At 38.5% G+C, this 25258-nt stretch overlaps 1 protein-coding gene across 2 annotated transcripts in view; it reads left to right on the top strand.

The window, feature by feature from the left end:
• The first annotated feature begins 1989 nt into the window (after positions 1–1989).
• Positions 1990–25258, top strand: part of Serpinb7 (serpin family B member 7) — a 47803-nt gene continuing 24534 nt past the window's right edge. The window contains exon 1 of one of the 2 annotated variants that reach the window (XM_021638759.2): positions 1990–2075. The gene's annotated coding sequence lies outside the window, so the exon portion shown is untranslated. Of the gene's footprint in view, positions 2076–21634; positions 21680–25258 lie in introns of those variants that run through there. The other variant, XM_060371548.1, reaches the window with a different exon arrangement.

Here is a 25258-nt window from a genome sequence, read left to right as displayed (position 1 = left end):
CGTCATGCTAAAATAGTTTATGTGCAATTTCAGCTCAAAATTATAGACTTCTATTAGGATTATACTCAAATTTAATTAGCTTCAGTTTTTTTTTTTTTTTTTTTTTAAGTGGAGCCAAAATTTATTAAAGGATTCTTGGCTAGCTGTTCGGGAAGTTGGCTGCCTCATTTATGTCTTCTTCTCAAACAGTGTCTGGAATACAATAGGATTCTGTCTTTAAAACCGTGATTTATTATGAAGAGTTTTAATTTCATTTAAGCCCTTGGAAAGTTGCAGGCATTCATGGGAACAATGGGATGTGTTGGCGCTTACAGACATTGTTTAATGATCAAACAAAGCAGCCAGCATGGCTACAGCTTTAAATACCTATTTAAATACCTATCATTTCTTATCATTTCTTTGAGGGGAGAACATTCAAAATCTCCTAGTTTTGCCATTTTGAAATTTATGATACTTCGTAGTTAGGTGTAGCCAGAGACAGTGTAGTTTACTCTGCACGGAACAGCAGAACTCATTCCTCTTCTCTAACAGAAACTTACTGGACTTGAATTCTATGTTCTAAACAATAGAGATCTGTAAGTATGAGATGGATGTTACTTAGGATGATAACATAAAATTATGTATAGTAAGCGGGAAACTGAGGAAGTTACATGATTAAAACATGTTATCAAGAAACAAAAAATTTTGGGGCTAAAGAGCTGGCCCAGCATTCAATGGCGTTTGCTGCTCTTGTGTACAACCTGCGTTTGCTTCCTAGCACCCATATTAGGATGCTCACAACCTCCTGTAACTTAATATTTAAAGGATCTGACACCCGTTCCTGGAGTTCATGGGTATCAGCACAAACATGCACCTACAGGCAAAGAACATACACGCGTATGAGCACACGCACACACACACACCCCAAAACAAAATAAAATCATTCAAGACATCAATGTGTTTCTATGATAGTTCAGACTGTAATGGAGTTGTGAGACTTGAAGTAGCCACAGAGCAGCATTTTACATATGAAGGGTATTATAGGTGTGGTGTATATAAATTGTGGAATTTCCAAGACTGTCTCAGCCTATGATTACACCAATAGCTACATTCATTGAGTGCTGACTCTATATGAATTGCTTTACATATTAATTACAATCACCTCAGCCATAAAGTTACTAAAATTCTCCGTAGTTTTCAAACAAGTTAAGCAAGATGTAAAGCCGTAAAATAATTTGTACAAAGTCACATGGGTTCAAGCTATGGGGCTGGAATTTGAAATCAAATGTGGCTATAAAGGTTTAGGTACCATGTTTTAGCTCATGTTTTATGATCAAAATCCCTCTTCCAGGAAATATGTACTGATATTTAGCCAAGACTGTATGCTCTCTGCTTTGTGTGTGAGGCATGGATCTTTCTTTTGAGCTGCACATTTGTTACTTATTATTGCCAAAAGCCATCCAGATGCTATAAGCTTATCTTGATTATCGGTCTTGAGCCATAATCAAGCTTAAGCTTTCAGGAACACTGTATGAACTTGAGCTAACGAGAATGAATGAATAAACTCCAAGCACCTGGTCTTATCAAGTAGAGGACCAGCCTGTCTCAATTTGTCTCTTCCTGCATTCTCTTCTTCTGGCTGTCATTGCTGGTTTAACTTGTAGTCTTCCCTATGCCCAAGTACACATGGCTTAGATGGGTGTGCGTAAGGAAATCTTCGCTTCGCTTCTCTGGTTTATTGAGTTTATTTCCTAAGATCAGTGGAAGGAGAAATAATGTGACATAAAACCCTAGGATAAACTTCCTGTGAGGTAGGGAATAGAGGCCAGGATGAAGCCTCTTCTTGGTGGACCTTCAATGGACATGATTTTCTCCCAGTGCAGTCTTGGAAGGAGGAGGGACTTCATTCCTTTCTGTCACTGCTGCTCCATTCTTGTAGCCAATCTCTCCCTTGGGAGTTGAGCCAATGGGAAGTCTGGAGAATCTTCCCAGTGCCCTGGCAGAAGTGTGCAGGGAGGAGCAGAGAGTCTTAGGAGGAAGAAGGCAGGAGAAATTGAAACCCAGCAGCGAAGGCCCCAGAGCTACAGTGGGAGGAGGTGAGTGAAACTCTGATGAATGCTGGCTTATTCTAGGCTTCTAAGTATGAGTGGCTGGTGCTCAAGAATCTGTATGTTATGAGCATTCATCTACTGCCCAACTGACAGCTTAATGTCTAATACTTGGCAGTCATATGCCCATTGCTTGATGACAATTGTCCCCTTCACTCTTTCGAGGGTGTCTTAAGATACCCTGCCCCAATCTCTTGATTTTATGGGGTTGTGGTAGACTGATCTTCAGGACATCAGTGACAGTGGATGGCAATCTTTCCTATAATGGTCAACACAGTCTACTTCATTTTGTAAGAATAAAAGCCCATCACTTCTGACTACTCCTGAGGCTTATAAATGATAACCCGCACAAGGAATGTAGGGGATATATAAATACCAGCGTCTGAGCTTTCTACCTCTGAGAATTATGGCAATAGTGACTAAATATCTGTGAATGAACAAATTAGTGAAAGCTTATTAATAAAAAACTCATTTCTACCTCTTTTTCTAAGTCAATGGGTTAAAAGTCCTACCATAAAGTTACATGCCAATGCCAGGTCTAGAGGCCATAACATAACAATAATAACCACTTCAAAGGTCTACGAGGACTTAGATAGTCCCTATTGAATATTTTTGTTCGTTATAAACATGCAGCTATTTTTGATGGTGTAATTGGAGACTTTTATTTGAAAACATAGAAGAATGCTTTTGGGTTCTTGATTCCTCCAACAGATTGAAAGCTGATAAAGCCAAGCTTTGGAATATTTCTGAACTACAATTGTCTTCCGTGATTTGTGGCCTCAATACCTCTGCTCTTGTTTCGCCCACAATAAAAACCAACTCAAAGCGTGCTGTTCATATGAAAAAGAGTGCTCTTTATATTTGGGAGACCCTAATATATGTAGTGATTAAGACACTAATAATAAGATTTATTCATGGTCATATCTGAAAAAAATTTGATTCTGTGTCTCTGACAGGATTTTCAGTGTTAATCCGTGAGTGGAGATGTTCACATTTAAGTCCCATTAAATCCTCTATAGGGATCTAGTAAAATTGTTCAGTTATTCTGAAAACAAAAGTATAAATTTTTCAGTTTGTCTGCAGAGTGCTTTAGAGACCGGGAGATGGCAGACACAGGATAAAATAAGTCCCACACCAGGAGATTACACAGTGTTATTCCTGCTTGATGAGCAAGGCTAGGTTTAGGCTGAGTTTGCCTCAACACAGATTTCCTAATATGTTCTCTGACAACAAAATGGAGTGTGTTTTCCTGTGTGAACTTGGCTGTGCTGCCCTGGATATGCTAAGTGGAACATAATCAGACGAGCATTCATTCATAAGCAACACTTAGTAGGTACAAGCCCCGGGGACTCATCCTTTTCCTTGGGGGAATAAAAGATGGCCACAGATGACACTGGCCCTCAGGGAAGTTCAGAGAGAGGCTGGAGTGACGAGGACACGAGTGGGGCAGGTCCCTCCAGCCCTGCCAGCAGCCCCTTCTCTTGGCAGAGTGTCTGTTCAGAAGTCTTCAGCAGCCTCTCCTGTTCCCCAAGCACTTTACAGCATCTCGGCCATGGTTGTTCCCATGTTGCTGTTGAATTTCTAGATGAATTACAGATCACACATTCCTGGGGGTGGGGAAAGATATGCTGTCTTACCGGTTTCTTGGAACTGATAGTGACTTAAACTGAGGTATTAGGAAGTTTAAAGTTTCCTAATTATTAGGAGCATTTAATCCAGGCCATAGAGGCTTTAAAATTGTTTTTCCGCTTTCTTCTGAAATAGTGAAACACTTGTGCTGCTTTTCTTCTTCATCTTCCCTGTTTTTAAACTGTATCTTTCCTGTAAGAAACCGAGAGGACCCTGGGAGTTGCAGAAGACATTAAAGAGACAAATTAAACTGATCCTAATTTTTTCCCACTACTTAAGGAAACATATGTCAGAGGATGATGGAAATCAGGGATGAGTTGAACGAAACTCACTAGCAAAAGCATTGCATCAGATGAGTGAAAAGCGAACTATGCCCAATAAGCAAACTTGCAACTTGAAGACCATTTGGAACACACCTGTTGAACAGTTTACAACAAACATATCACTCTGCAAATAAATGAATGTTTCTTTTCATAAAGCCATTAACCATCATGTTACAACCAATCATGAAAGGCAAAACCAATGACAATGCTGTTCATATGCCAAGTTGGCCACATGCATCCACAGGTTCCGTTCAACTAACAACAGATCCAAAACATTCATGGACTGTACTGAAAACAAACATAACATTACTTTTCTTGTCATTGTTCCATAAAAGTATAAAACACAATTATTTTTTGCATTGTGTGTATTGTGTTTGGTATTATGAGTCACTTAAAAATAATTTAAATTTTAGAGAAGGACATGGGTAGATGACACACAAGTCCTAAACTCCTTTATGGCAGGGAACTTAAACAGCTCAAGCTTTGTTAGGACCCACACACTGTGAATTTTGTAGGTTATTCATACATTTAAAGTGTTTACATGAATGAACTTTTGAAGCCTAAAAGTAGGATGCCTTTCTTCCAGATTGTATGCAATAAGAAAGAAGCCTTGAGGGATACAAAATGAAAACCAGAGACATGCTCTGCAGGGTTCTGTTTCTTGTTTCAGTGCCGTATCCTCAGTTCTGCTGTTGGGGGTCACAGGCAACCATCACACTGATGAATTGTGGGAAATTTTGGGAAAACTGGCTTAGAATGGTCTTCCTGTATGCCATGCAGTGACTTGTCACCCACTGTAGGAAGTAGTTGTCAGACTCACATGCAAGACTCAACTGAGCATCTGTGAAACACTTCCCTGTAACTATGGGCTCAGCTTGGTTACCTTTGAAAGGTCCTTGAAAGCCTTGCAGCAATCACTTTCCTGTGGCATAGAGGTCCATGTCTGTCTTCACCCTGATAAACATTGGGGTGGAGACGCAGAAATCCCATCTTCATGTGTGTTGAGTCTTGAGGTCTCAAGAAGAAGAAGAAGATAGATTTGAACTAATAAATAATTATCCAGGGCAGGAAAGGCTGGCACTACCTTCTTTCCAAAGGTCTCTACATTTAGGTTTAGCCAGTAGACTGCTGGAGCCTACTCAGCTTCAAAGAGAAACATTGCAATGTTCTTAGTTTTGTAGAACTATGGATCAGTTCTGTTTTATGTTTACCATACAAGGAAGTGCTTGAATAGCTTGAAAATTTCAATTATGTGCTGACAAATGAGAATCACAGTCATAAACAAAGTAGCAGTGATAGTGTCAATGTTTGTGATGGTCAAGAGGTACCTTGAATTATGGGATCAAAGCATGGAAGCATTTTTAGTTAGAAAGCTAGGTACAGGGTCATCAAGAATATACACTGTGGTTCATCAAACATTTTAGACCATATTTGACTTCCAAGGGTCATTTAAGGCTTTTGGGTAGGTCTGGCAAACTCTGGCTCCTGGCCCAAACCTCCCTTGACATCTGATTTGGCGAATACAGTTTTGATGAATTAGAGTCATGCTTTATTTGCTTGTTTTCTTAGACATCACAACTCACAAGCTTAGTGGCTACACATGAGTGTCTGGCTATGAACCATAGGATCAATTAACTAATGGTGAATGAAACAAAATGCCACCAGGCCCTTTCTTAAAGATGCTCCTTGTTTCACTGTTTTACACAGGATCTAGCTGGATCTAGAAACACAATCATCAGTGATATATATATATTTAGCCTCTCTCTGATCTGTGTTCAGGCCATGGAGAGACAAAAGCTGATGGTAGAAAGGTGTTGCAGGGTCTGCAGTATGGAAGGATGTCTCAGGGTCTGCTCCTCACCCTACTCCTCACATCACCTCTGAGGTATATCACCCAAAGAGCAAGCTCACTGTAATCCTGTGGCTATCTGAAACTGGCCCAAACTTCCAGTTCCTCACTCTCTCTCCAGGAAGAACAAAAGTGATGAGAGTTTCAATCTCTATTGGGCAGAAAGCCAAAGTCTCTATCAGTGTCTTCACAGAATGCAAGCACCTCGAGGGGAGAAGACCAAGAACCCACTCTGAGGCTGGGGTCCACTTGTTGAGATAGCACAGATCTCTAAATATTTAGGAAAAATTTAAAGGGTTGTCAAGACTTTAGTGGATCCTCATGGAATGTGGAACAGGGTTTTGAGTGGTGGCTATTAAGTAACTCAGCTCTCAGCTTTCAACAACATTGTAATTGTGTGTTGTGTGTGTATATTCATTCACAAAACAATTTTTTTAAATTAATTTTTTATTTTTTCTTTATTAATTACACTTTATTCACTTTGTATCCCCCCTGTGGTTCTCTCCCTCCTCCTGTCCCAATCCCTTCCTTCCTCCACCTTCTGCATGCGTGCCCCTCCCCAAGTCCACTGAAAGGGGAGGTCTTCTTTTCCTTCCTTCTGATCCTAGTCAATTAGGTCTCATCAGGAGTGGCTGCTTCTTCTTCTGTGGCCTGTAATGCTGCTTCCCCCTCAGGGAACAATTCTTTCCCTTACTGTTAGCAGGCTTGAAGATCTATTGTTCTCTATCTTTCTATTCGAATCTATCTATCCCATCCCATCCCAACTCACTCATCCCATTCCATCCCACCTTACCCATCTCCTCTCATCTCATCTTGTCATATTAACTGTATTTCTTTGTTTTTAAATGTTGTTGTTCATCACTAAATGTATTTTATTCTCCTCAGTAAACCACAATCTACATTAAAAAAAACTATGCTGTAGATAATACTAACATTATTGATTCTTGCCTAACTAAAAGTGATGTAGGGAGATATTGTCCTTTATCCTTTACATAGAACCACAAAATAACTTAAGATCTTAAGAAAACTCAGGCCTCTCTGGGAATAATACATAATTTTTATTTTACAATAATTTTAAATGTTTATTTCATTAGTCAGTTTGTATTTCATTATTTTTCCTCTTCCACTCTGTCCTTTTATTTCTGTCTTTATACACTTTCCTGAGACCCCAGGCTCAGTCTGTTTCTACTTGCTCTTCAGGTCCTAGTTTCTGCAGAACTAGCTCTCTCCTTTTTAAATTTTTATTGAAAATGGAATTCTTTCTCACATAATATATCCTAATTATAGTTTTCCCTCTCTCTACTCTCCCCAGATCCTCTCCACCTCCCCTTCGAAATGGATCCACCTCCTTATGTCTCACATAAAACAAACAAATGACTTCTTGATGCTATCACTGATGATCTCCATTTCCCTTATTCAACTAACACCTCTTTGTGGCACTTCTCATTGTGACAACTGTTTGTCACTTGCCTGTTAGTAGATTTTCGTTCTGAATGTGAATATGCCATTATCCTCTGTGTATCTATAACACGGACAAGGCCCAATCACTCCTATGGTAATGCTGAAAATATGTCCAAATAATAAGTAGAAGGGAGAAAGGTTAGAGGACACAGGTTTTAAATGACCAAACTTATTAAGATAATTTTACCATAGTTCATATTCTTTTTGGTTGTACTGGAGGTTGAACCTGAGGCCCAGAACTGTCTAGGCAAGTGTTTTCCTACTGAGTGATGCTGTAACCACACCTTTTTAGTTTCATATACAGTGCCAAACTCTCTATAGAATTTTCCAAATAAGAAATGATTTTGTGAAATAAGATTGTGCATTTTTTTCTCATCTCTTGAATTTTCATATTTTTGTGATAATTCAGAATCCACTGGACAAGATTTTCCAGTTTTAGTGTTTCTAATTAATAGGCTGTTGTGTGTATTAAAAGTTGGGAGATACTGAAGTCTCTTAGAAATGTATAAGGGTTAATAGGAAATGGTAAGAGATTATGAATGTTACCAGCACCACACATATACATGTGTGTGTGAGAGTACACACACACACACACACACACACACACACACACACACACACGTACACACCTATAGCAACCACAAAATCAAATAAACAACTCCTCTTTAGCCTTCCATAGCAATAAGATGGAAATAAAAGTGTCAGAAGGATTAATATCTGAAGACTCTAATAAGAAACCTGGTTGGATTTGTTTTTTTTTCTTATAGCTTCTGGTGATTGTAGTCTGCCCCTTCATCTGTCTCTCTTTCTTCAGGGCGCTAGCATTGGATTCAGGCTCTACTTGAGTATTTCGTGGTGATCTTATTTTCATATATTTAGTTAAATCTCCTGAGGGTTTGTTTGTATGGAGGCCACTCAGACCTCATAACTGACCAACTACCTGGGCTGGGCATAAGGACCCTTTCCTGTAATAAAGAAAACTCGTAGAGAAAGATTTAGGAAATTTACACATTTTCTGTTTTTTTTTTTACATTTTTATTTATTATTATTATTTATTACAATTCATTCACTTTGTATCCTGGCTGTGGCCCCCTCCTTCATCTCCTCCCAAACCCACCCTCCCTCCCTCTTCTCCCCCTATGCTCCTCCCTTAGTCCACTGATAGGGAATGACTCTATTTGACCCTAACCTATCAGGTCTCATCAGGCCTGGCTGCATTGTCTTCCTCTGTAAGAAGTTTAAGATGCCTATGAGGCACCAAGAAGCTTGCACTTCTGTTGTTACTAGTAAATTATTTGATGAATCTCAACATAAAACCATTTCATGTTTAAGTTGGTCTGGATACTTCAATATTTAAAAAAAAATTAGCAAATAATCTAGTTTGAGTGTGAGAAGATACAAAACTACATTTGTTTATTTTAAGATAATCCTGATGAGTTATTTCATGACCAGATTCTATATGTGACGGGATTTAAGTTCTTAAGGTACTTGACCAAAAGCAGGCTCACTGGTCCTTCTTTAAAGAGTTGTTATTTAAAGGTCATATAGGAATATGGGCATCTGTGAAAAACTACTTTAAGTATTAGAAACCCAGAGAAGAATGGTATAAAGACATAACATGAATGGGTTATAGCTTTCAGTGTGGACCGGGTTTAGCAGAGCAGAAGTCACTGTCTCCAGGCCACATGCTTCCTTTTGCTTCCGCCTTGTTACTCTGTGTTTGATGGTTTCAGAGACTTTCCCTGCAGGCCATCCTTCTCAGTACACACTTGTGACTTCGCTAAGTCAAGGGCTAATATTTGTCACTTTAAATCCTCACATTTCATTTGTCATGCTTTGAGAATTCCAGAGATTTAGGAACATGTAGATTCCAAGCTGTGGAGCCCACAAAAGAACAAGTTTGACTTGTGTTTCGAAATAGGTCAGTGCAGAGAGTTGCCCTGCAATATGATTGCTCTTGAGTAGCTTTCCCAAGTTGTGAAAGCAGAAACTCACAATGACATTTGTGTGATTTGAGGTAAGTTGAAAGCTTGCTCTAGAATGAAACTTAGTTTTCCCTGGAAAAAATTCTCCCAGGATTCTGAGGAGTGCTGGTTGACATACTACGCCTGGATGGCATTTTATCAATCACCTACAGCCTTGGTTCTAAATATCTGAGGTAGAATGACACAGGGTGCACGGGATGATAACATCTGCTCTCCTCGGAGGATTCTCTGCACTCTACTGCAGAACTATTACTCTATTTGAGGGTTTCAAGACGAAATTTGCTTTTGGACAGAGAGGAAGCTGGCTGATCTGAATCTTTTCTGCCTCTTCAAAGCTACTGAGTAGCTTATTAACATTTTAAATATGAATTTCTAGATTTACTATTTTTATTTGTTTTCTCAATTTATTGTCATTGTGATTGCGTTTTTGTGTGTGAGAGTATATACATGCCATTGCGCATACACATGCCATTGCTTGTGTGAGGTCAGGGGACCACTTTTAGGAGTCAGCTTTTTTTTCTTGTACTGGGGTTTCTGGAATCCAGCTTTGGGCATCCGGCTTGCATGGCAAGAGTGTTTACTTCCTAAGTGATCAAGCCAGTCCTTTGTATTTTTAAATTAGCACCAAAGTAATATCTGTCATTATGGGATTTCCATACATGCTTTCACTGTTATAATCCCTCTGCTCCCTCCACCCCCACTACTGTGCCCCTCACCCACGCCTTTCCACTTCCTTCCGCCATTAACCCTCACTCCACTTTTATGTCACATGTATCCTGTTATCTTTACCCTTCCCACACTACGCCCCGCTGTGTGTGCCGGTGTTCAGGTGGTGGCGGAGAGAGAACTGCTTTTGAGAGTTCTTTTTCTCCTTTTCCCAGGTTCCAAGAATTGAACTCAGGTCCTTAGGCTTGCTCAGGCGAGCACTTTTACCTGGCGAGCCATCATGTAGGTAGCCTCCTCTCGACATTTTACAGGATGAATCATATCCATCACTTTTTATTGAGCTGTAGTGTTGGTTGTCTGAGAAACTCCACAATGAGCCACTGAGCTTTATATCTTCAAGTTTTGCGCAATTTTAAACCTTCCCCACTGCAACCAAAGTGCATTGCTATGGTCCTCACCTACCTATAGCGCCAAGCACAATACATGTTTCTCGGTTTCTGTGTTCCCAGAACTGCCCTTCCCTTCAGTAGCCTCTGTGGACCCCCACTGATAACTCCATCACTTCCCAAAACTCTCTTCTCCTAAGCTCAGTGGAACCACAGTCACGTCTTACTCTACTCTCTGATTCTTACTGTGAATTTCCAAAGAGAGTTCTGTTCTCTTCCCCAGCACTCACAACCATAAGTTCAGCTCATAAGTGAACAGGTGACAAGCACCTCAGACTCAGGTCCCCAAACCTCAGCATCCTCTACAGAAATTCACTTCTTAGCATTGTGAGTACTTGTTTAGTTGTTAACCAAAATTGCAAATGTTAGCCAACTGGATTCATAGTAATGCGGACAAGGACTGTCTCTGACATGAATTGATTGGCCTGCTCTTTGATCACCTCCCCCTGACGAGGGAGCAGCCTTAGCAGGCCACAGAAGAAGACAATGCAGCCACTCCTGATGAGACCTGATAGACTAGGGTCAGAGGGAAGGGGAGAAGGACCTCCCTTTTTGGTGGACTAGGAGAGGGAAATGGGTGGGGAAGAGGGAGGAAGGGACTGGGAGGGGAGGATGGAGGGAGGTACAAGGGGGATATAAAGTGAATAAACTGTAATTAAGAAAAATAATTTAAAAAGAATAAATTCAATTTTTTTTAATTCTTTATTAATTACACTTTATTCACTTTGTATCCCCCTGTGGGTCTCTCCCTCCTCCCATCCCAATCCCTCCCTTCTCCACCCTCGGCATGCATGCCCCTCCCCAAGTCCACTGGTAGGGGATGTCTTCTTTTCCTTCCTTCTGATCCTAGTTAATTAGGTCTCATCAGGAGTGGCTGCATTGTCTTCTTCTGTGGCCTGGTAATGCTGCTTCCCCCTCAGGTGGAGGTAATTAAAGAACAGGCCAATCAGTTCATGTCAGAGACAGTCCCTGTTCCTATTACAATGGAACCCATTTGGATACTGAACTGCCATGGGCTACATCTGTGTAGGGGTCTTAGGTTATCTCCATGCATAGTCCTTGGTTGGAGTATCGGTCTCAGGAAAGACCCGTGTTCTCAGATTTTTTGGTTCTGTTGCTCTCATTGTGGAGTTCCTGTCCTCTCCAGATCTTACTGTTTCCCACTTCTTTCATAAGATTCCCTGCACTCTGCCCAAAGGTTGCTCATAAGTCTCAGCATGTATTGATAGTCTGCAGGGCAGAGCCTTTCAGAGGTCCTCTGTGTCAGGCTCCTGACTTGTTCCCTCTTTTCTCCTTCTGATGTCCATCCTCTTTGCCTTAATAAATTCAATTCTGAAAACCAAAAAATAAAACATTTTTAAAAGAAATTTAAAAAGATTTAAACAAATGAAGCGATATTCCATGATCAAATATCAAAGAACTTAGTGATTTTTTGTTTTTATGGCAGCTGCTGCTGTTTCTAGTTCGTGTTGAGGCTAGGGACTGAACATAGCCTATGCTAGGAAATCATTCTACTGTGGAGTATGCTCAGTCCACAGCAACCTCAATATTAATAAGATAGCAATACTTTTCAGATAATTTATTTTTTATATTAATTACTGTTTCAAATTGATCTTCCAATTCACAGCAACAGAAATGTTTTTCAGATTTTTGCAAGGTATTCCTAAAAATCTTCTGGAAATTCATGGATACAAAGTAAGCACCCAAATCTTGAAAGAGAAAAAAAAGAAACAAAGATGGAGAATTCACACATTCCTGCTTAAAAACCTACTGTGACGCTACAATAGTCGATCCAACATGGGACTAGAATAAGGTCCACAAATACATTAGTATTAAATTTGCAATGCAGAAACAAAGATTTATATTTTTATTATTAATAATAAAAAAGGAATTGGAAATTCAGTAAAATTGTTTTTGAAAACTGTGCTAGGATGAGCTAATGAGGGAAACACTCTTTTCAACAAATGGTGCTGAGACTACCAGATATCAAAAAATGTATGATGTTCAACACAGTGACTATCGCTAATAATGATAAACTTTACATGCTGAAAAAGGATAATTTAAGTCTTTTCACCACAAAATAATAAATATTTGAAATGAAGAAAAATTTTCAGTTTATTATTTATTACAGTTTATTCACTTTGTATTCTGGCTGTGGCTCCCTCCCTCTTCTTCTCCCAATCTTTCCCTCCCTCCCTCCCTCTTCTCTTCCTATGCCCCTTCCTTAGTCCACTGGTAGGGGAGGTCCTCTTCCCTTTCTATCTGACCCTAGCCTATCAGGTCTCATCAAGGATGGCTGCATCATCTTTCTCTGTGGCCTGGCAAGGCTGCACCCCCTGTGATCTGTGATGTGAAACAACTATTTCATCACCGAATTTCTCCTTGTTGGCTATACACTACAATAATGGAAAATATACCTAAGACAGAAACTGGGGACGTGGAGTAGGGTATTGCTGTGAAAAACTGGACCATGTGTTTTGGGAAGGATTGTGATACAGTTTGATCTTTGGGCTGGAAAATCTATTTAGTGCTAAGAGTTTGATTATTCCGTGGGTTGGTAGATACGACTGTTGAGAACCATGCATATGATAGAAGGAGAGGCTGTGAGGTTCCAGAGGGATGTTTGAGAGGGGTTTAAAGGTTCTGTCAGGAAATTTGTTATTTTAAATTAGGAATCAGTGGTTCTGGTCAGCTGGGGCTGAAGAATCAGCTATTATTAAGACCAACATAACTGAAGCAAAATCTTCTGGAGGGTGTTCCTCAAAGTTAGCATAGAGAAGCTGTGATCCAGAGGCATCCAAGGTTGTGGCTCATCTTGGAAGCCAAACTTGGTAATCTGTCAGAGTCTCCAAGGTGGTACCGTTTTTGAAGGCAAGGAGTAGAAACTCCAAGATTAAAGTGGCTGTGAGAGAAGGTGAGGCTTGATTCCATGTGGTAATGTTAGAGCCCTTGAAGAGAGCCTAGAGGAAGCTGATGGTGAAAGTATAGCTCAGTTGCAGTGGTGACCTCAGGATCATAGAATGACTTCCACGGACATCAGCAGCCACAGAGCTGAAATGGCCTCAGCCTAGGAGACAGGCTATGTGTGCTACAATGGGCAGATCAAGAGAAGTGGTCCAGGCACCTTGAAGCCCAGAAGATTATGAGTGTATCCCAAATGTCAAACACAAAATTATTTATGCAGCTGAACTTTGGTTTTGCATTTATATGATTGTAGTCGTGTCCTTATTCTTCTTTCTTAGAGCAAGAAATTATTTAATGAAATTAATTTTTTTTTCTACATGAGCCCACAGTTAACTGACTTTGGAATATCAGAGAAACTGAACTTTAAAAGATGATGGATATTTTAAAGAGGCTAAACTTTTAAGTGTTTGAAATTTTAAATACTCTGGGACTTTAGAAGTTGGGATGATTCATTCTGTGATATTAATATTGATGTGCCATTGTGGGACAAATGAAAAAAAAAGGTTTTGGTTGTGGTGTCAAGTCGACTAGTTGTGTATTTGTGTTGGCCAGTTTTCTGTCAACCCAACACAAGCTAGAATCAATTGGGAAGAGAGAAACTCAACTGAGAAAATGCTGGCAGCAGACTGGCCTATGGGGAAGGCTGTGTGAGGGTTCGTTGGTTGATGGTTGATGTGGGAGGGTCCAGCCCACTGTGGGTGGTGTCAGCCTTGGGCTGGTGGCTATGGGTGATATAAGACAGAAGACTGAGCAGGCTGTGAGGAACAAGCCAGTACACAGCACTCCTCCATGGTCTCTGCTTCAGTTCCTGCCTCCAGGTTCCTGTTGTGACTTTCCTCAGTGATGGACTGTAACCTGTGAGGTGAAATAAATACTTTGTCCAATAAGTTGGTTTTGGTCCTGGCATCTACTTATCACAGCAATAGAAATCATAACTAAGTCAGAATCAATGCTTTCTCCTAGCTTTTTTCAATCTTACATCCTTTCTTTTCTAGAAGACCAGTGATACAAATATTAGATCTTTCATTGCTTTCTTACAAGTTCTTAAAACTGGCCATTTGAAAAAAAAAAGGAAAAAAGAAAAAAAAGAAAAGGGATATTTTTCTTATTTGTTTAATTTAGAAACTAATTGTTAAGCTTTTTAAAGAGTTTGCTAACTTTTATTTCTGTCATTTTCATTATCCTATTCTTCAGTGCAATTTTATTTACTTTGTTTTTGGTATTTGTGTGCATGAGTTTCTCATTTAACCAGGAGCCCATTGATTCATATAGACTGGGTGGCTGGAGAGTTCCAGGGAGGCACCTGGAGAGTTCCAGGGAGGCGCCTGGCTCTATCTCCCTAGCATTAAAGGCAATTAAATCTCTGAAATCAGGACCACAAGCTTACTGATTGAGCCGTTTTAGCAGTTCTCAATTTTATTTTAACTCTTGTTATTTTTTTATTCTAAATATTCTATTTGGTTCTGTTTTCCACTTATGTAGGAATATTTTAAATTTTTTCTTTTAACGTTATTTTTCTGTTATTACTGTTTCTTTCAGTGAGCAGGGTTTTATTGTGCTTTCCTAATAATTTGTTTATATTTAGGCAAGTTATTTCACTAACCATTAAGTTCTGTAGACAAACCCAGGGTAAAGGAAGCAACACTGATGTTTGCAGGGATTAACTTTTTGTGATTATAAACATGATTGAAACTTAAGCATCCCTTTCTCCATCTCTCACATAAGTGTGGTCTTTCTCAAACTTTGTGCTCATCCAAGAAAGATTTTTAAAGTCTATGGGTATCATTGGAATCTTGAATAAGAGTCTTTCAAAACTAGAGGCAAATGGATGAACTAAATATATCATTCACCTTGAACTTTGTGCCTGGACTTGAAAGATTGATTCTCCATGATAGATAATGATCTCAATAGCTCAATTCAGTAAGCCAAATCAGATAGATTATGCATTGATTTGGGAAGCTGAAATTCTAAAATGGAAACCAAATTTTTTCTTCTTAAGAAACTAGAATCAGATCTTATTAATGAAACTCTCATCATCAGTGTGCTCGTAAATGTCAGGAGTTTAAAGAGAGACAGTGGTTAACAGGTACTAAGGATGACTTGGTTTTCTGGGCATTTGCATTTGTTGTTATGACTATTCTTATGGTTGCCACCATGACAACGTGATGAAATAACATGACACAAATAAATGGAAATCAATATGGCCTTCAGTATTTGGGTTTCTGATAAGAGATTAGAGTCTCGACGATTGCATTCATTTAAATGTCTGAGAAGGATACTCTGTCACGTTACATATTGCTGAGTGAAAGCTAAGACTATTTCATAATTACAAGAGAATGGGAAGAGGGTGGAAGAGGAGACATGGTAAATATTTACACAAAATAAACTGTAGACTAGTTGAATTCATTTCTGCCCTGCCCTCAAAGCAGTGACAAAAATGTACTAAGAAATAAAAATAGACATGACATGCAATCACTTAGAATGACTGTCCTGGTACAACATGTAATTAAGCCCTGGAACTTGCTCCTACAAGATTTTATTCAAATAAATAGTTCAGATCAACAGAAATGATTAGATATAGCAAACGCTGTTTATATATAAGAATCTCAAAGTTTGGAATTTGGAAATAGTAATGTGTTAAGCAAATAAATAAAATGCAAACATCTCAGTCTTCCAGTTAGGACAAATTATTTCAATCAGGTCATTTTCTTTTTATTGTTGTGCTTTTTGTATTACTATCGCCTTACCAGAGAGATTTTACACTATCAAACTCTCTACGTTTCTTCTTCTTCTCCTCCACCTCCTTCTAACGTGTGGAATTGAACTGAGGCCCTCATTTTTGCTAGCAAGCACATGCACCTAGCTCCTCAGCATAACTATAGCTACAACTGTGATTTCCACCATAGTATTTTTCTCTAACACAGTACTAGCGTTCATGTACTCTATGTTTTCATTGAACAAACTTAATTTCCTATCTTTCATTATACTCATTTCCAAGATCTTATGGTCTGCCAAGTTTTCTTAGCTTGTCTTGTTAACCTACAGAACTTGCCACCTTAACCAGTTGCCAGAATTTGTAGGTTGGTAGCAACTGGGCTGACGTCTGTGGCCCTGAAGCAAATACTAATTTTGGGAAACGGTGAAGGCATTCATCTTTTTCTCTCTATTGTGCTGTGTTTAAAATGAACATTATGGTTATGTACACTTGTCAACACTAAACATGAACACATAACTCCATACTCACAGTTCATAACCTACAATTTGTTTTGTTTTGTTCTCTGGATTCAACTGTTGCTACAGAAAAAAAAAAACCACACAAACAAACACATAGATCTTCAATCTACTGCCTAGAAATAATTACTTTTCAGCCATAATTCGTTAATCCTTAGTTAATCCTCATTAAATCCATACTTTATATGTGGGAATTTTCCAAGGTCTCTTGCCAACATGTTTTTCTTCTGTTGTTTCTGTATCCTTTATATAGTTTAACTATCCCATAAAAATGTCAAATATTCCAAAATATCATTTCTTTACCACCAAACATTTCTTTTGTAAATTGAATTAAAATTTCAAGTACATATATTATGTGCTCTTAGCTCTTTATGAAATTGTTCTCTAATTTTGGAGAAAAGAATTACTTTGGGTTCAGATAGACTATGCTGTTTTATTTCGGGGCCTTTTAGTTTCAAAAAGACACATATTTGACATATTTATACAAGGAATTCAAAGAGAATTCATAGATAGTGGTGTATTTGGAGACAGTAAGAGAATGAGTATCTGATACAAGGTCCAGGTACAATGAACATTCATTCTAGGTGCTTGACAGCTAAGCATAATAAGATTAGGAAGAATACACCTTTCTCTCTACTTATTCATGGGATGTATGCTGGGCGTTGAGCCCTAGTCAGTAGGCATCTGATATAGTAAGTGCAAATAGTGTTCTTCAGCGACAATGGTGCTTTTCAGGATTGAAAGTGTAAATGAAGAACCAGGCCATGTGATAGAAAGCATGGGAGACCCCTTATGGTTGTTTCAGCTGGGAGGGAAACTTCCTTGGTGGGGTGTGTCATGCACATCATAGTGAGCCTTGGGTAAGTGAGCAAGAATAGCCAGCTGAAACGTTTAGGTCATCCTCATTTGTGTGGCCTCATCTCTACTGGGAAACTGTCAAGGTCAATGGAAATTAGGGTTATAATTGTCTGGCAAGGGAGAATAATTGCCATGATACTCCAGTTGTGTTCCCATGGCTGAATTTCCTTATTGACTTATGTCACTTTGGGATTGGTTGGTTGTAAATAAACTGTTGCAGACACTCTAGTGGGAGGAATTTCTGAGTATAGTGGAGGCAAATAGCAAGAAGACCTTTAATTAACGTCTACCTCGTAATCCCAGGAGGATTTTCCAGTTGGCATGTCATTTGGGTCACTTGTTTTTGTTTAACTTTCTGGTCATTTGTAACTTTATCTCTACAGTGGAGAGAGAAGAAGGATATAGGCTTTAAGGATTTTGAACCGCTGAAGTGAATTTCCCCTGTATTAGAACAGATAACAAGAAACCCATTTGTTTTATTTTTTTTCATCTCAACAGAAACTGCCATCAGAAATTTTACTGAAACAGTTGATTCAAAGATTATTCATTATTTTATTAGTCTATACTGTTACAAAGGTAATAAGGCATCATGGAGGTAATCAATAGCTAATCAAACTTCAGTAGGCAAGATCTCTTTTTTGGGAAGAGTCAGAGGTGAAGAAAATGAAAGACCACTTCTATGCTGGTAGTACTAATTCTGGTAGCTGTTTATAATAGAAGATTAGTCACTTTGAAAAGCATTAGCTGCCCATTGGAAGCCATTCAGCTGAAAGAATTTGGGTTACAGTTCTTCCTGTGTGTGGTGGGCTGTGGTGGTTGTAACAGAGATAAACGCTGTGATGGGAGATCCTGGAATGGGATGTCATCCTTTGTGTGGCCTGTTCTACAGGCAAAGGGTCAGCAGTCAATTGGTAGATCTGACCACCTTCCAGGGGCCAAATCCCTATCAGTGAACTCTAGCCTGTAGGATGGCATGGCAAATCTGGGCGGTGTGCTGTGGATTTCCATTGCCAGTCAGTAGGGTGGAGGACAGGCTGGCAGAATGACAGGAATGAGCTAACTCACCCAGTTTCAGGTTACTTGAAGCTTTCTTAGCTTAGGGAAGTATCTTGAGAGGTCAGCCACAATGATGAACTCAACAGATACTTCTCTGGAAAATTACAGGCCACTGGGAAGAAGAAGGAGTAAGGAAGGATGAAAAACGGTACAAAAGAAGTCAGACATAGTCAGGGGTATAGGAGCATTTTCTACTTTAATGAATGATGAAAGTTTTATGTTAAATTCTCTTAGATTATTACTTCAGGAAAATTTGCACAAGATAGGGTGAGAAAAGATGGGGCGTGAGAAATAAACGTCAATGGAATATTAAACTTGGAATCACAGCTGTGGTTTTGTTTGTTTGTTTGTTTGTTTGTTTTTTGTTTTTGTCTAGTTATCTTATAGAGGGCAGTGTTATAAGATGGGCTAACAAACACCGTTGTCTTAATTTATTTGCATGATTATATTTAAACCAGTTTACTATACAGAGTAGAGGTGGGAAAATTACCTTCTTAAATCAGATTCACATCCATACTGAATGAACCACATAATGGTCGTCTTAGTCAGAGGCTATTTTGAAACCTTGTGGAAAGCTAATGGCTTGTAAACTTCTGTGGAGACAGTGCTGTGCTCTGAGTCATGGAGGACCCACCCCAGAAGTGACATGGAAGCAACAGTAGGCAGGTGCATGGGAGCCTGCACCTAGGGACAACCTTAAGACCTAATTCTTATATCTATCTATCTATCTATCTATCTATCTATCTATCTATCTATCTATCTATCTATCTATCTATCTATCTAAATATATATATGACAAACAAAATTTGTTTTAAATATATATTTAAAATTTAAAATAATATATATTTAAATCAAATTTTGTTAGAAATGCCCAACTTGGTCTGGTAAATAGTGGTAAATAAGGTTCTCACCTCAGCCCTCCTGCTTCTTCCCTAAGTCCACGATGCGGAAACTTAGCGAGGGCATTTTGGAGAGCACAGAACAGAGCGGAGGCATTTTGTTTGTGAATGAGTGTTGTTATCGTCAAGGCTTCTATGGATAGGGGTGCTGCTGTAAGCACCTTGTTGTTTCTCATACTCATATATGCCTCTTTTATCCACCCTTGTGGGTGACGCTGAGTTCACTACTGTATCTCAGGCTGGCTGTAGATGGCCAGATGCCATGTGCAGAGTTCTGAAAGCTCTCTAGTTGCTTCTTAGGAAGGATGGCCCCTTCTAGTACTGCGTATTTGCTACAATTGACTTACAGTTCTTCTGTTTCCATTTGGGGCTGCAGAAAGGAACTCAGTGTTTCTCTGCCACAGGCCATAACTGTCAGCCTTTTCAGCATCTTTCTCATAACTTGTTTGTCCTTATCTCAGGATTCCTGTCCACCCTCTAATAAAACTTAATATCAGAATTAAAATTCTAATCAGCTGTGTATGTTGAGTTGTGGACCTACCTTTGATATATTTCCTTATAGCAATTTAAAAAATTATGAACTATAATTCCAAAACACAAAGTTGCTTTAGATATATTCATGTAAGTTCACAGAAAGAAAATTTCCAGGCTTACCTCTTTGCCAATTCTGTACTCAAGAAAACCTCTCTGCATTCATGGGGACTAAGGAAACTATTTCCTCTGAACGGCTGGTCCACCCACAGAAACATCCTCATACATATATCCTACTTGGATTGGTTTTTGGTAGGGCATCATATTGTATATTTTTGTTTTGAATTTTTAGTTTCTGAACCTCAGTTCTATCAGTACAGTGGGAGCCTCTGTCCCGTTGAAGAAATTTAAGTCATCAAATGATGGCATAATTGGGGGGCTTAGATTATCTTCAGGTGAGAATTTTTTTGTGTGTGTTCTGTGTAGAGCATGGTTTGGAGATATACTAGATAAACAGAGGTATTTTGAGAATACTTTTGCCAGAAGGAATTCGATGAGTCTTTATAAATCTCCACCCTAGCCTGAGGAAGTTCAGAATGCTAAAACCAGGAAGTCCAAGGAAAGCTGGATTAGATTGGCAAGCCTCGTTCTTTCCTCCAGCAACATCTTCTAATCATCTTAGACACCTCTTTTCCTTAATGCTTAACTACCCATCAGAGGGATAATAGCGGCAAAACTCCAAGTACTACATAAGAATAGATGAAGAAACAAAGACTCTCACTGTAATAATATATGCTTCACTTTAAAAAGGGGCAAACTTGTGGCATAGTGAGGGTAGAAAGGGGGTGTTGAAATTACTGAGGGCTTATTTTGTAGGTAAGAAGATGCTGTTTCACATGACAAGCTTGATGGATCTAGTAATTTATTCTTTATTTTATCTCCAGGTTACATATGGTCTAAGTAATGAGGAGTCCAGATGCAAGCTTGTCATGTGAAAGACCACCAGACTGGTCATCTGAAAGAAACAGCAATTCACTCTTGCCCACCTCCTATTTTTCCTCACACTTACCTCAAACCGTAGCACTCAGCTGCTTTGAACTGTGTTTCTTTTTTTCCAGATATGTAACCAGCATACTGTCACCCAATTTTGCTTTTTGCTTTTGGTTACTATGCTTTGACATCCCTTCTCATTAAATCATGGTATATGTCTTGAGTATTCTGCTCTTCACAAGACTCCCTAAAACCCCTCTATGGAAATATAACTTGCTTTTTATTTACCTCAGTATTCAGCATTTATCCCAAGAAAGAGAAATTTATCCATAGATGCTCGAGAAGTTGTCTTATGAAGCCACAGTATAGTCTTTGTATTATGTTATTAATGATGACCATATTATCTTTTTCTGTGTTTGTTTTCTATTTTCCCAACAGATCTAGTTCTGTTCTGGTGAAAGTAGCTGTCTCTCCCCTTTTAGTATATAATATTGATTATATGATAAATGATAATATCAGAAACACTCAATTTCAAGAGAAAATATTTATTCTGACAAGTTTGAACTGAAACCGTGGTTAATTACAGATTTTCATCAATTTGGCTGAGCATAATTTCACTTGAGTGGAATTGTTTTAAAACTATTGTGATCATCACAATAGTAAGCAGGGAGTGTCTGAGTCAGAGGCTTTATATTTCAGAGTAACGCAGGGAACTCTTCCAGACTCATCCAACCAGCTGCAGCTTCCTCTATGAAGACAGTAAGGTAAATGCTTCTAATGGACATCCACAGTGCAAAGCAGAGAGAGAGGGAGAGAGAGAGGGAGGGAGAGAGAGAATCTTGGGTACTTTTCTGTACATGACACATTATTTTTAAAATTCAAACAAAATCAAGCTTGTTTTTATTTAAAGTTTTGCCACATTAAATGAATCAAACTTTCTAAAAGCTCTTCAATTCCCTGGCTTATGGCCTCCCCTGACTGATTTTTACCAGTGTCATGGAGAATGGCATTTGTCACAGTATGGGAGATCAGCTATCAGTTAAAACTTTATGTTCAATCTTTGAACAGATAGATGGAGAAATATGTGCAAATCCTGACTTTGTATTTCCAGTGTTCCTATTTACATCACTTATTATTTGTTGGAATTTACCAATTATTTAAAACAGAAACAATAGTAATGAAAATAAATAATGAAAGATGGTCATAAGACTAGAAGTTTATCAAAGTTTCAACACGTTAGAAAATTGAAAGGTTTGATAACACTTCTAGACGGCAGCTATTATCTCGTAATATGATATTTGGAGTATTGTTAATAAATAAAAATAAATTTGTTTAATAGTTTTTCTGTTCTGACACATAATTTCAACTCAGTAATTATAAAGCTTTCTGCTAAGAATTAGTTATTAATAACAATAAATTTTTTACATAGTAGAAATTACTCTAATATGACGTGCTTTTGTCACAAAGTTAAACCATGCATTTTGTCAATCAGATACAGAGACCGTGAAACAGAATCACTTTAATTCCATATTTTATTGGAGGTGTTCTACATCTAGGTTTTCCTGTGTTTCATTTTAAAAACTAGTTTCTTGATAGTTTAATTAGATTATTAAAACAAAGCTTTGGTGAGGCGTATTTCTGTTGTTGTTTTGCTTTTATTTTGACACAAATATATTGATACAAGAAGACAGAAGGGAAATGTTGATAGTGTTGAGATGATCACACTATTTAATAGCCCACAGGTAACCAAATAGGCTTCAGGTAGCAGTGATTTTCATCTGAAATTTGAGATTTAAGGACTGTCATGAGAGTTTTGTATTTTGTATTAACTTTATAATTATAAACTTTTTATAATTTTATACTAAGCTGACTCCATGCAAGAAACAAAAGAACGTGGTATTTGGGGGTTAAATGAAAACTTCTTTCGGCAGCCCAATTTTTTCACAATTGAAAAGAGTTTTTTGTCACTTAGCTATCCGAGCAGCAGTGTCTGGGTGATACTGCAGTCACGTCTCTGCAGCTTGAGCCTTAATTGTTTTCCTGTTATGCCTTAGTTATGTCACCGAGTACCAAATATTTGCTGCTTATTGGTGCTTATTTTTAAGTTGCTGTGAGGTTTTTATAGGAGACAGGGAAACTCTTTGGATGCTAATTTTTACTCATCTTTCAGCACTTGGGGCTTTAGGGCATAAAGTCCCTGAATCAGCCTTAAGTAAAGTCTGCTTACTTATGGAATGCAGACTTCACACTACAACGAGGAGGATGTCCTTCATTTCATTTCATTTCATTTCACCTAACATAGAGAAAGTTAACACAATCACTTATGCAAAGCATATTTTTTCTGGAATTTATTTTCAACCTGTGTGAGCCTGTTTGTGTAAGAGTGATTGAATGTATTTAGTCCTATTCATCATTTTAATAGTTAGGGCTTCAAGATTTATTATTGTCTAGGAATGTCTTGGCTCATCTTTCTCTGAAATAACTTTTTATCAGTGTGATTTCTATGTCATGAAATCTATCTTATCCAATGAAATTAGTTACATTATTTTTTTTAAATGAGAAAATTCCTGTGTTAGTTTTCTTTTCTTTTCCATATAATGACAATTTTGTGAAACACTGCCATGTTGACTGAAAGTTTAGAAAAGATTTATTTGGGTTGTATAGAATACTGCTGAAAAGAATTTCTGAAATTCTTCCTCTTCTTTTTAAACCCAAATGTGTAAATTAGCAAGACATAATTTGTAAAGTAATGGGAGAATTGGGGTTTAACTTGGGGTATAATTTTACTAGATAGTCTCCGTTGGCCTAAAAATCCTTTTAGTTTCATTTTAATTGTTCCGTCCCGATCCACGTCGGTGGGTTAAAACGGACCCATGGACACAGTTTCCCCCGTGAGATTTAGAAAGGTTCGCTATGCTTTTGCTGTCAAAGTGGTTTCTAGGGGCCGTTCCTTTCATTCGTCCCGAGTCGCCACTGGCAATTCGGAGTCCCGAAAACTCTTCTGAAGAGAGAGATGATGAGCGAGCCTTCCTTGTGGAAGTGAAGAAAGCCTTATGCTTCTAAATTTAATGAAAAAAAAAAAAACATCAGTGCGTGTTTCGTTTCTATGCTCCATGTTTTTATTAATTTGGTTCATAATTTTTCAAGTTACAGATGTAATACTCATCCCAAGGCCAATGCAATTAAGTCCCTAGAAGGTTTGGGGACCATAGATCCTGCCAGGGTCACTCAGTATGTAAGGATCACCTGTCACTACCAAATCCATCCAGAGCCTGATTTGTATTGTTTCTTGTCTTTTTTGCTAGAATCTTCTATCTGTAATGCCAATGGCAGTCACTACTGTTCTTTGCTCTGGATGGGTTGGAAAAGATATGAAATCAAATTAGTAATTTTCTGGGAAGTTTTTTTTTTTTTTAATCTGATTTTGACATTTTCTAGAGAACCCAAAGCCTTGTGTATTACCGGGCACTGAACTACACCCTCAGCTCTAAACACTAAACAACATTTCCCCTGCTTCCCTAAATTACACTGTTTTGTTGTGGAGACAAGGACTCAGTGTGTAGCCCTGGATGGTCTGGAGTTCACTGTATAGACTAGGGTGACTTTGAATTCAGAGAGGTCTGCCTGTTTCTACCTTCTGGGTGCTGGGATTTAAAGGCCTAAGCCACTAGATCCAGCCTCCTAAATAATTTATGAAAGAACATAGAAATTATGTCTTGGAATAAAGTGTGTGTTCAGTGTGACTGATCTTTTTATTCTATGTTCTTGGAATGTAAATTGTAAAAACGGCAATTTTAGAATATTCCTTTGACTTCTTTTCCCCAAAGGCTGTCTATCTCCCATACTTCTGCTTCTCCCACCTGATGACTGACATACAAATTTTCGTCTTTTATGGAGTGTCAGGTAGAAGCACGCATGATTTATTTTCTGTTGCACATCACTGCATTAGTTCCCATAGAAGGTCATTTCATGGAATGAGCTAAACGTAAAACAGTGAAAAACTTGCTCCAAATCATGTAGCTATTATCAGCAAGGTTGGAACAAATTGTTGGGCCTCCTGAATAGTTGTCATGGTACCAGATGAAGTAATACTCAAGGAGAACAGTTTAGATCATTCTTGCAAATTCATTTAGTCTGAGCCAGGTGCCCTGTGATTTGGAATCAGTAAGCTATGGAGAAAGTCTTCAAAGAGATACTGAGTGGGTCCCTGGGAAATTCCAGGGTGGTGTCATTGCTCTGTATCTCAGGAACAATGCTATGAGAATTCTAAGATAATTTTCATCCTTGATTCTATATTTGTTACTGTAGACTAACTGTCTTACCTAGCAAAACCTAGACCTCAG

Source organism: Meriones unguiculatus, chromosome 18 (genome assembly GCF_030254825.1).
Source record: "Meriones unguiculatus strain TT.TT164.6M chromosome 18, Bangor_MerUng_6.1, whole genome shotgun sequence".
Classification (NCBI taxonomy): Eukaryota; Metazoa; Chordata; class Mammalia; order Rodentia; family Muridae; genus Meriones; species Meriones unguiculatus.
The sequence above is the reverse complement of the archived record's forward strand: the minus strand, read 5'-3'. Positions and strand labels throughout refer to the sequence as shown.